The 10,089-nt window shown below is 47.1% G+C and overlaps 1 non-coding gene across 1 annotated transcript; it reads right to left on the reverse strand.

Moving 5' to 3' along the window:
* Window positions 1-1,335: 1,335 nt before the first annotated feature.
* Trnaa-cgc lies at window positions 1,336-1,409 on the reverse strand. The gene has a single exon. It is a non-coding gene; the product is annotated as a tRNA-Ala (tRNA).
* Between the last annotated feature and the right edge of the window lie 8,680 nt (window positions 1,410-10,089).

Here is a 10,089-nt window from a genome sequence, read left to right on the forward strand (position 1 = left end):
ACGATCACCACAACACAACACGTACCTGTAATAAAGAACACAAAGGTAAATATTACTCTCTATGACCACCCCAGAACCATTACACCCACGTGACGTCATCCGTTATGTTATGTAACGTAATCCTGCTTGACGGTGTGGTATGTGATGTGGTCTAATGTGATGTGGCATGATGTGGTCTAATGTGATGTTATGTTTTAAGTAAAGTGGTGTGATGTTATGTAGTCATTGTGATGTGTGTGTGTGTGTGTGTGTGTGTGTGTGTGTGTACTTACCAGGAACCAGGCGGGGGCGGAGGATACAACCTCTATCCTGGGTACTAGTGGTGACACGGATACTACTGTTGACACGGGTACTAGTGGTGACACAGGTACTAGTGGTGACACAGGTACTAGTGGTGACACGGAACATATGCTGGAGGTGAGGCCAGCCGCTAGTGCTGACTCCTCCTTCACCATTGTGGGAGATGGTGACGAGGATGGTGACGGTGGAGGACGAGGATGGTGACGAGGATAGTGACGAGGACGATGATGGTGAGTTCCAGAGCAAATCTTCACAGGGAACTTGGTGACATCTGATGAAAGTTCACATCACCATCACCATCCTATAGCCTTCCTTTAGTGATGGTGATGATGCCTGACGATGGTGAACTCGATGGTGATGACACGAGGCACCATTACACATCACTTCTTCCTCACCAAGTGTCTCACCATTCACTCAATTGGTTCTTAGTATTTGTTATTCAATCACCTCTACTTCCTCTTATCATCTACGTTACTTATCACCGTTTATCACATTTTCCTTAAGGTACAATTTAAGGAATTAGTCATAAACGCACATGGGGGCATTGGTAGATGAAAAACGTACACATGGTAACGATGATGCACATGGCAAAGACGCACAACACACACACACACACACACACACACACACACACTCCGAATATTTTTTAATATAATAATGGTTGCCCCTCGTGTAACGAGGATGGCCAGCCCAAGGGCCACCTGGGCGTGAATTTGTTTAGGTGTAGAAGCTGTTACCAACACAACAACCACACCCTAGGTTAACAGGCTGCATGACCCAGTGTTTAAGGTGTAGAAGCTGTTGCCAACACAACAACCACACCCACTGGTTAACGAGCTGCATGACGTGTTTAGGTGTAGAAGCTGTTACCAACACAACAACCACACTCTGAGTTAACGAGCTGCATGACCTAGTGTCAAGGAATAGTCCGAGATGACCGGACAACTCGCCAACTGCACTGGCTAACATCCAGGTTCCCAATTACTGCTGCTGGGTAGACAGAGGCAAATGGCGTAAAGAAACTTGCCCATAGTTTCACCTAGCCCGGGGATCGAACCCGGGTCCACTTGCTTGCGAGGCGAGCATGCTGACCATTACACCACAGGGCGCTAGTGTGTAGTGTAATATATACACAAACACATAAAATACACACATAACGTACACACACAATGACGCACACAATGACGTCATCAGAAAAATCTCCCGGCAACAGCAATCGACTTCCTAGGCATAGACAGACAGACAGACAGACAGACAGACAGACAGATATAAACAAAACCTCTGCCGAAATAATCATAATAAGTAGAAATAGGACAACACAACATGGTGCAGAGGATGCTAACCCACACGTGCATTACGGTCGAAAACGCGATTCAAAAAACACAGCCACATCACCTCTCACACAAAGTGGTTCAGAGACGGGCGAAGCATCGAACAACACACGATTAACAGCGCCAAAACCAAACTAAAAAAATAAACGTGTAAAAAAAATGTTCTATCCCCCCCCCAAGTTCACTCTCGCTCATCTCGACTCCCTAGTTCAGAGGTTCGTGAAGCACCGAGCACAGCCATTAGTGGGTTCGGATTGCTCAATTGAAGCTTCAAAGAGAAAAGGTGTATTGATTAAACAGTAAGAAAAGACTCGGGCAGGTTACAGCACGGCTCTCTCTCTCTCTCTCTCTCTCTCTCTCTCTCTCTCTCTCTCTCTCTCTCTCTCTCTCTCTCTCTCTCTCTCTCTCTCTCTCTGCATTACTCTTACTGTTTTATTTACATCGACTTTTTTTTTCTTTCTTTCCTCATATTTTCCTCCTCTCAACCACCTATAATAATTTCTGTATAATATATTCCAACCCTCCGTCGTCTCATATATCGACCCATTATAGAACCCTGATATATGCAGTCTTAAATATGGTTTGTTTTCATTCTTTTTTTAGAAATTAATCGGCGTCTTATCTCTCCTTTGGAAAGCTATAATCTGCTATAATTTCTACTGTCAGGTACTCATATTCTTTAACTTTTATAATCTTTCTCAGTATTACTCGCATTTACAATACTATCGCATTAACAGCACCATAACCTCCATGACAACTCGCTTAACAGCACCATAACCTCCCTCACTTCTCACATTAACAGCACCATAACCTCCCTCAGTACCCGCATTAACAGCACCATAACCTCCCTCAGTACCCGCATTAACAGCACCATAACCTCCCTGACTACTCGCATTAACAGCACCATAACCTCCCTGACTACTCGCATTAACAGCACCATAACCTCCCTGACTACTCGCATTAACAGCACCATAACCTCCCTCACTACTCGCATTAACAGCACCATAATCTAACCTATCCTGTCTAAGCCTGCTTCTAACCCCTAACAATTTCGCCTACTACTCCATATAACGTCCTCTCCTTCATTAATCTCTCTACCTGGTAATGTCTGGTCCATTTTTTCAGGGAATTTTTTTAACTATTTTCTTAGCTTAAAATCTTCACATAAATATCCTGACTCGAATGAATCGATTAATTTCGGTATTTTGTTTCTTATTTTTAGAACCACATAATCCCAATGAAACAAAAGAAATTCAATATCGGTCACTCATAGGATTCTTATCATCTCTTGTAACTCAGCTGTAGTCTTCCTAGCAACAAATCATAGACTACAGTTAGACTCCTTCATTAATTTACCATTAATAAAAAGAAATTCTGACAATTAACTTTCTAAACCCTTATAGGCAACACTCTACTGGACCATCGATCTTCCTAAAATCCTGACACTCTACCATCGATCTTCCTGGAACCTTATTTTCTACCTTACTGGATCGTCCAGTATAAAGTATTTTGGTGTCATATGTTGTTCCGAGTGTCTCTCTATCATGGAAACTTTTGAGGTAATATAGTCGCTCCCATTTTCGCGGCGAGCATCATTTGAGTGTGTCCACCCAGAGGCTCACTGGATCAACCAGCTGAGTCCTGCCACTGACCTCTCATATGACGTACCAGACTAGTCCATCCTTCGCCATCAGTTCAACTTGAGTCTTGTCACTGGCCCTTTTATAACTTGTCGTTGGCCCTCAAGAGGCCCACTAGTTCATTCTGCCTTGTCACCTACCCACTGGCCTGTCAACGACCACCCTGATACCTCCAGCAAACCTCCCCATCTCTCCCCCTTGTCCCTCTCCCCGTCTCACCCTGCCAAAGTCCTCCCTGGCACCCTGCCACGGCACCCGGGGTGATCTAGATGGATGAATTAGCATGAGGAGGCGACCGCTATATATATAACCTACTTTAAATGCAAGTCGTCCGTTTAATTGGAGTTGTGGCTGTGCACCCACACGGAGAGTAGAAACGGGGCGAGCTGACGGTCCGGAGCACGACGTGAGAGAACTTTTAAACCAGTCGGTCCTTCTTTTACCTCTGTCTGTCTGTCTGTCTGTCTGTCTGTCTGAATCACCTCCTTCATAAATATTCTTCCCCTCTCTTGTGCTTACTATTTGTTTGTGCTTACTATTTGTTTGTGTGTGTGTGTGTGTGTGTGTGTGTGTGTGTAATCCATTTATAGTATTTTAAGATCTGAGTTTACCACGTATCCACTTGAACCGATATAACGAAAGATGTTTATTTGTTATACATATTATCAAGGGCATATATTTGTTTTACCTACCTGTCTCAATATATACAGTTCTTTGATACAATTGCTCCCCTCCTTTGCATCTTAATTTCGATTATCTAGTTTCCTTGTTTGTCCGGTTACGCATTCGCCAGTAAGTCCTGTCACTCTGCATCTTTCTCTTGTCTTATTCTAGTGTGTAATTTGTTGGCTTTATTGACTTGTACATTGAGCTAAAAGCATTTTCTCGAGCAAGTCTCTCCGGGGTGACGTGTGAGTGCATGGCCGCTAGCAGGGTCGGTGTTTATGTGTGGTGGCCCTCATTACATTAGAGGCTTATGTGTTACACTTTTTTTTCTTTGTCTTCTGTCTGTTTGTCTTTGGTTCACACTGCTTTTGCTATCTTTGTTTATTTATCTTAATGGGTTTTTTTCTTTCTGTCTCTTATTGTCCGACTTCTACCCTTGCTGTCTCTGTCCTTCGTCCGTTCTACTCTCTCTCTCTCTCTCTCTCTCAGTATGAATGCTTTTCTTTCTCTATCTGTCTGCCTGTCTAATCACTTCTATTTATCTATCTGTCTAATCGCCTCTCCCTATCTGTTTGTCCATCTGTCTGTCTATCTGGTGTTCTCTCTTTGTTTAACTATCTGTCTGATTGCTCCTCTGCCTGCCTATCTGTCTGTCTGTCTGTTGGCCATTTTTCTATTCCTTTCACTGATTATTCTTTTTTTATCTTTCTACTCTCGTCTCCGTATACTTCACCTCTATCTCCCTATTCTATGTCTTCGTATCTCGTTCTACACCTGCTGCAAGACGACTTAAAGTAAACAACATCTCCATTAAACTCATAATAAAATAAGAAGGCTTTTGTGTATAATCGTCGCCGTGTATGTTATATTTTTCACTGTATTTTTTTCGTCATCATTTGCTCTGAGCCCCTACCTTCCATCTTTCCCTCCTTGCCCTTTCCAGTTCATTCCACCTCCCCTTTCTTACTCCTTCCCTTCCCTTCCCCTCCCCTGCTACTCCCCCCATTTTCTTCCCTGCCCCACACCCACTCCTGCACCACACGCATTCCTAGCCCATTACCCCAAATCAACCCCCCCAACCCCATCCTCACCCCCACCACCCCACCATAACCTTTCAAAGCAAGCGCTAACGATATGTTAATTACAAGCTTTAAAATAAATAACTCATAGTTTTCCGGAATATATAAAGCAATAATGAGAACTTAAACATAACACCTTGTTGCTTTAGATCCCCTTTGATAATTTCTTAAGATTATTTTCGTTGTTGTTGTTTCGAGGCTAAATGTTCAGTACAGTTGGATGTAAAAAAAAATGTTTAGTATTGTGGTGTTTGGTCTCTAGCGACGTCTTGTTTGACTGTCTGCGACGAACCTCCGTGATGACAGATTCTCTCCTCTTCTTTCTTATATAAGTGCAGGGTAAAGCTTAATCAACCCGAATGAAAATATACCAAGAAATTACTTAAAACAAGGCGTGTGGCCCCAACCTGCGTGTAAACACCTGGAGATTTCAACTCAGCCACACATAACTATCCACGTTTTTCTCTTTTATTGTTTTTTTCTCGTCTGCTTAAACAAGATTTAGCGCTGGCTCCGACTGCCATTTGTCTTAGCACTTTGTTCAGTCTGGTGAAGTAATTGTTTTGCCATCATCACCAATTGTGTGCGTAGGTCCACTTAAATCATCCTGGGCTTTGTTCGTCGCTGCCACTTGAGAGTTTCGACACAGGGAATGAACTCACATGAATGGCGGCTCTAGTGGAGTTGTGGCGAGGTTCTCTTGTGTCGGGGAACTGTAGAAAAGGCCAGACCTGAGCGATGAATCATGGTAAGAAAAAAGAAGAAAAAGAAGAAGAACCGACCTCCAGGATAAACGGCATTACAGAAATACAACAATGGTCGGCGTAAATCACAGGTGAATGGAGGAGCATATGTTAATTTATAGCTTCTGTTGAACGTTGGCATTTATGGATAGACCCACATTACTATGAGGTATTATATTTACCACCAAAGATACATAGGCAAGGCTGAAATAACTTCTCTATGTATGCCCGTGTACTTCAATATTTCCAATACAAAGTGAGACCAGGTAAGTGTTTGTCTTGAGAAACTTACCAAGAGACGTAATTAATAACACTTCTTTTACCACATGACAGTGCAAAGAGTTTATGTTGAGAATTATAAACAAATATATATTTAGTTCACTGTAATTGTCAGCGTAGTAGTGATGATATATTGGTCAGTGTGATGTTGTTAGTGTGGAGTGGTTGGTATAGGTTTTGTAGTGTGTGTGTGTGTGTGTATTTGAGTGCTCATAAGTGTGCACAGATTCCCACACAGAACTTCCTCCCCCCCCCCACACACACGCGTTCTCATGCACACACACACACACACGCACACGCTCTCACACACACGCTCTCACACAACCATATCTACACACACTCTCTCCCTCCCACTACAAAACTCACTGTCTCCCACAACACACTCGCTCCCTCCCACAACACACTCGCTCCCTTCCACTACACACTCGTTCCCTCCCACAACAAACTCGCTCCCTCCAACAACACAACTCCTCCCTCCCACAACACACTCGCTCCCTCCCACAACACACTCGCTCCCTCCCCACAACACACTCCCACAACACACACTCTGCTCCTCTCCCCACAACACACCTGCTCCCTCTCCAACAACACAACCTCCCTCCCACAACACACCTGCCCCCCTCCCCACAACACACCCCTCCCTCCCTGCAACACACTGCTCCCTCCCCACAACACACTGCTCCTCCCCACAACAGCCACTCTGCTCCTCCCACAACACATCTCACTCCCCCTCCCCACAACGCACCTGCTCCCTTCCCCAGAACACACCCCTGCCCTCCCACAACACACACTCTGCCCCTCCCACAACACACACCCCCTGCTCCCTCCCACAACACACTGCTCCCTCCCACAACACACCCCTGCTCTCACCCACAACACACCACCTCTGCTCCCCTCCCACAACACACCTCTGCCTCTTCCCACAACACCCCCTTCCCTCCCACATACCTCTGCTCCTCCCCACAACACACTCGTTCCCTCCCAAAACACACTCGCTCCCTCCCACAACACACTCGCTCCCTCCCACAACACACTCGCTCCCTCCCACAACACACCTACTCCCTCCCACAACGCACTCGCTCCCTCCCAGAACACACTCATGATCTAAAAAGGACAAACACTAATATAAATCCAGAGGTTCTCACGATCATTAAGACAGCCACGGGGAGCCCTTCGTGACCTTCCACTGCCTAACGCCTCTTTTACGACGCCCACCTTCGGCAGGAGACTGACGGCGGAGCCCTAGTACCCGGCCCAGAGTGCTCCTGAGGGGGGTTGAAGGAGGGAGGGGGTAAAGGGAGGAGTAGTCGTGCCAGGGAGGGGGGTGGGAGGGGCAGGGAAACCGGGTATAACTCTGTGTCATGGAGTGGGTGGAGGGGAAGGCTCTCGTGGTGGGGAGGAGGTGATGAATGTGTGGTGAGGGGGAGAAGCAGTACTGTTGTTAGGGGGGGTGAGGTGTGAAGGGTGAGGTGTGAGGGGTGGGAGGGGTGGGGGTGGGGTGAGGTGTGAGGGGTGGGGAGGTGTGGGAGGTGGGAGGGGTGAGGTGTGAGGGGGTGAGGCGTGAGGTGTGAGGTGTGAAGTGTGAGGGGTGAGGTGAGGGGTGAGGTATGAGGGGTGAGATGTGGAGGTGAGGGGTGAGGGGTGAGGGAAAGTGAGGTGTTAGGGGTGAGGAGGAGGGGTGAGGTGAGGGAGGGAGGGGTGGGAGGGGTGGGAGGGGTGAGGTGAGGGTGGGAGGGTATGAGGGTGAGGGGAGGGGTGGGAGGGGTGGGGAGGGGGTGGAGGTATGAGGGGTGGAGATGGAGGTGTGGGGAGGGGTGAGGGGTGTGTGAGGGGTGAGGTATGAGGGGTGAGATGTGAGGTGTGAGGTGTGAGTTGTGTGAGGGGTGAGGTTTAACGACCAAGAATAGAGAACACTTAAAAGGCGTTTCCAGTTCAGTATTGAGGATTGATATTGACGGAGGACGAGGGAAGTAAAAGAGAAGATAAAGGAGGGGAGGAGAGGGGAAGGGAGGAGAGGCGAAGGGAGGGAAAGGAGAGGGGCGAGGGAAGGCAAGGGAGGGAAGGGGGGCATGGGAAAGTGAAGAGAGGTATGAAGGAAAGGGAAGAAAGAAGAGAGAGAGAGAGAGAGAGAGAGAGGGGTAGTGAGTAAAGAGAAGGACATATTTGCCACCTTTAACCCTTCCTTCCCTTCAACCCCCATCACCACCTTTCTACAATCAAATATTTCTATCCTCACTCCAACGTATCTCTTACCATCCTCCTATCCTCACTCTATCCTACCTCTTCCCATCCTCCTATCCTCACTCCAACACACCTCTTCCCACCCTTCTATCCTCACTCCATCTCACCTCTTCCCATACTCCTATCCTCACCCTGACTCATTCCCACCGTCCCTCCTATCCTCACCCTACCCACCTCTCTCCTCCATCCCCTAACCTAACCAATTACACACTATCAACATTAACCTAACACATTAAATTAACGGGCTTAACAATAATAAGAATCAATAATTGTGACCAATCTTAATTTACGTTAGGTTAGGTGAGGTTGAAACATAATAGGAGCGAGGCCTATTAAGATTGGAGCCTATTACTACCATGACTATTAGCACTGGGGCATATTAAGACTCGTTCCTATTAAGACTAGGGCCCATTAGCACCGCCACTTATAAGGACCGGAGCATGAATAACTATCCTTTGTATATCATATATAGTACACCACTTTAGATATATGTAGATATGACATTTTGGAACACTGAACAGCTGGATTAGTTCCCCCTGTGAAGAAAGAAAACGATAGAGAGAGGCAGACAGAGAGACAGTGAGACAGAGACAGAGAGACAGATAGACAGACAGAGACAGAAAGAAAGCCAGAGAGAGTGACAGACAGACAGACAGACAGAGTGAGAGAAGGAAAGGCAGACAGACACACAGAGAGAGAGGGACAGGCAGACAGTCAGAAAATGTTTACAAACCAGAGTGGAGTGTGACCAATACATAAACCTGTCCCTTTACCCAGAGCAGCACAAAAACTGGACCAGCAGTGATAAGTAAAATATCAATGGTTATATTACACCGCGCGAGCTACACTTAAAGCTTTACTTAAGACCTGATAAGGAGAACACCTCGTTTTAAAAATTCATAAAGGCAGACAGACAGACAGATAAATAGAAAGACATGTGAATATATAAGAAAGTTCGTAATACAAGTCTGGCGATAATGTGTCGCCCTGTTTATGACTCCTGCTTGCAAAAATATAAACAACCCTTCCCTCCCCTCCCCTTCCCTCCCCCTTCCCTTCCCTTTCCCTCCCCTGGTTGGTATACTGATCCCCTCCCACTCACCCGCCCCTTCCCCACCTCTCCCCTCCCCTGGTTGGTACACTGATCCCCTCTCCCTCACCCTTCCACTCACCCGCCCCTTCCCCACCTCTCCCCTCCCCCTGGCTGGTGCACTGATCCCCCCCTCCCTCCCACCTCACCCTCCCTTCCCCCCACCTCTCCCCTGGTTGGTGCACTGATCCCTCCCCCCTCCCTCCCACTCTCACCCGCCCCCCCTTCCCCACCTCTCCCTCCCCTGGTTGGTACACTGATCCTCCCTCACCCTCCCACTCACCCACCCCTTCCCCACCTCTCCCTCCCCTGGTTGGTGCACCTATCCTCCCCCTCTCCCTCCCACCTCTCACCCTCCCTTCCACACCCCCTCCCTGGGTTGGCAGGGCACACTGATCCCCTTCCCTCTCTCTCCCTTCCCATCCCCCTCCCCTCCCCCTCTCCCTTCCCCACCTCCCCCTCCCCTAGTTAGTACACTGCCTTTCCTCTTCCAGCTACCTCGTCACCGGGAACCTAACCTGGCCATCTTACGTCGAGTTCTTAAGTTACCGTAAGAATCAGTATCACGGGAGTTGTTTCATTCGGTCTAACATTCTATAATTGAGTAATAATTATACCTAAACAATCACATTTCATCCCGGACTAACGATGGATTAAAAGAATGTCATTTTATACGGTGACGATCTTGGTGCTGTGGCGAGGTATTAGTTTACAGAGATA

Source organism: Homarus americanus, unplaced genomic scaffold, assembly GCF_018991925.1.
Source record: "Homarus americanus isolate GMGI-L3 unplaced genomic scaffold, GMGI_Hamer_2.0 scaffold39383, whole genome shotgun sequence".
In the NCBI taxonomy this organism is placed as follows: domain Eukaryota; kingdom Metazoa; phylum Arthropoda; class Malacostraca; order Decapoda; family Nephropidae; genus Homarus; species Homarus americanus.